Source organism: Pinus tabuliformis, chromosome 5_1 (assembly GCF_031772625.1).
Source record: "Pinus tabuliformis cultivar Carrire ecotype Pingquan chromosome 5_1, CPIR1, whole genome shotgun sequence".
In the NCBI taxonomy this organism is placed as follows: Eukaryota; Viridiplantae; Streptophyta; class Pinopsida; order Pinales; family Pinaceae; genus Pinus; species Pinus tabuliformis.
Window position 1 is genome coordinate 605,190,222 of NC_142305.1, and position 2,588 is coordinate 605,192,809.

General features: G+C 40.1%; 1 pseudogene; it reads left to right on the plus strand.

The window, feature by feature from the left end:
• Positions 1-567: 567 nt before the first annotated feature.
• On the plus strand, positions 568-1,411 carry LOC149166362 (putative gamma-glutamyl hydrolase 3 pseudogene; annotated as a pseudogene).
• Positions 1,412-2,588: the final 1,177 nt, after the last annotated feature.

The window sequence follows — 2,588 nt, forward strand, 5'->3', positions numbered from 1 at the left end:
GGCTTCTTTTCGTCGACTTATTCCAAGTTGTCGTTGCCTTGTGTCAATTGAAGGTTTTTACGAGTGAAAAAAGGATGAAGCGAAGAAGCAACTATTCTATATACATTTTCAAGATAAAAAGCCCCTTGTCTTTGCAGCTCTTTATGACACATGGCAAGATTCTGAAGGAGGAGTATTCTTTACATTTACTCTTTTGACTACACGTTCCTCTAAGGCGTTGGCGTGGCTTCATGATTGAATGCCTGTTATATTGGGGACGGAGGGCGCAATTGATGACTTGTGGAATGACCTTTCTGGCTTTACATTTGAAATAGTTACTCAGCTATACGAAAGGATTGTTGTGTCCCAGTACCAGCTTTCAAGAGGAGCCATGAAGGACCCCATGTTCATACAACTAATGAAGATGCTGTACATTATTGTGAGACAAGATGTCATTCTTGTGGCTATTTTTGCCGACTTCCAATCGATCACCCTGGTTTGCGTAACATAGTGCATGGCAATATGAGAAATGTTAAATTCATTTCAGAATCAGAGGAGATTGATATTGTTGGCAGAAGCCGAGAAGCGATGGCTATGGCCATGACTGTACTACTTGTGTGTCTTAGTCTTTTTATTCATGTCCTTAATGCAGAACAGTCTCTGCGTATCCGTCTGCCTTCATAAGATGATGCCATAATTCAGAAGATGCCAAAGCCGAAAGGAATGGAGCTCGTGAAAAGCTCAGCACGGTATCTAATGCCTCATACATCGCGGCTTCTTATGTCAAATTCGTAGAATCGGGGGGTGCCAGGGTTGTTCCTTTAATCTACAACGAACCCACAGAAGTTCTCGAATAGAAATTTCAAGCAGTGAATGGTTTTCTTTTCACCGGCGGAAGCGCTAAAGATGGTCCTTATCATTAGACAGTTGAAAAGCCTTTTTGGAGAGCTCTAGAAGAAAATGATAATGGAGGATCCTTCCCTGTGTATGCCGTTTGCTTAGATTTTGAGATTCTTAGCATGATAGTTAGCAGGGATATTAACATTCTTGAAAGATTTGATGCTGTGAACCATCCATCAACCCTATCCTTTGAGAGTGACGCTGCGAAGAATGGTAGCATATTCAAATGGTTTCAGCCTCATATACTCAGTAAAATGACCTCAGAGCCTCGTCTTTTCCAGAATCAAGTGTTTGGGATATTTTTATGTACAGTGGTTGGAGATTTTAATGGTGAGGATATCCAGTGACTGCTGTACAGTGGCATCCAGAGAAAAATACATTTGAATGGGAAATACTAACAATTCCTCACTCTGCAGATGAAATTCAAGTAACTCAAAGTGTTGCCAACTTTGTTATTAGTGAGGATCGAAAAGGCCGGGTTCATAGGTTTAACTGTGAGAGGTTGGCAGAGCTTATATCTGCAATGATTTAGCAAAGTGAACAGGTTAAGGATCGGTTCTATGCAAAACATGAATCCCTTTTACACAGCTCTTGGCAGGTGATGGTTACAATAACCCATCAAATTGGCGTTGATATAAACCTGGCTGCTTGCCATGAGTAGATGTTTCCCCAATACAATTTGTATCAGGTCTTGGTCCAAGAAAAGCTGCATCATTACAGAAGGCTATTTTAAGGGCAGAAGCGTATTTATTCTCATAGAGACTTATTGACCACCCTTGGAGCAATGAAGCGGTTTGTATTTATAAATGCTGCAGATTTCTTAAGGTTTAGAAGGACTGGACAGGCTGCCTATAGTAATCATGTCATGGATCCATTGGATGATACCAGAATTCATCCAGAGTCATATAACTTCGTTTTAGCTTCTTATGTCAGGCAGCTATTGAAGCTCCAAGGATTCTTAATCTCTCGAGCAGTGAACACATTAGTGAATCTTATGGGGAGGATTTTATTTTCATTTTCAATGATTAGCATACATCTCTTCATCCTTGTTACTTGAAGACAGTCAAATTTTAGGTTGAAGCTGTGTTTTATTTAAAAATTATACAGCAGTTTCGTAGCGCGCTACGAAACTGCTGTAGCTGCATGTTTCAGTTGAGCCAGTTAATTATGTACATGTGACTGCAAATCTTTTTGAAAGTTCTGTGATCACACAGGTATATGGAAAAGGGTGGCCAGCACATCAAAGACGTGGCAGCCTGTGCTATTTTGAGTAATCAAAGATAAAAGGCACGCTTCTTTGGATTCGAATATGGTAAGGCGCATCAAAGACCGACAAACAGGGGCCTATGTTTCAGGGTAACAGAAATGTCATTAAAGACAAACATGGAGCATTAAAGGTTCATCACAGCCAAACTAAAAGAAGCCATTTGTCAGAGAATGAACCTGTTCTCTCATTTTCCTCGCAAGAGCACCAGTTTGATTGTAATAAATGCTATTTCCAGCATGATGTAGAATTAGAGTTTTAATTGTTTTAGGAGTCCAGCGCTGTAAATGAATAGTCAGCTGTAATTATTAGTTAGTTAAAGGTTAATAGGTGTCATCATAGGTAGAATCGAGCTCCCCTCATGCTGGAGGAGGAAGCTCCAAGTAGTTAGGATCATATTCCTATATATAGCTAGATCATCGATGTATTAGGGGTTGGAGATTTA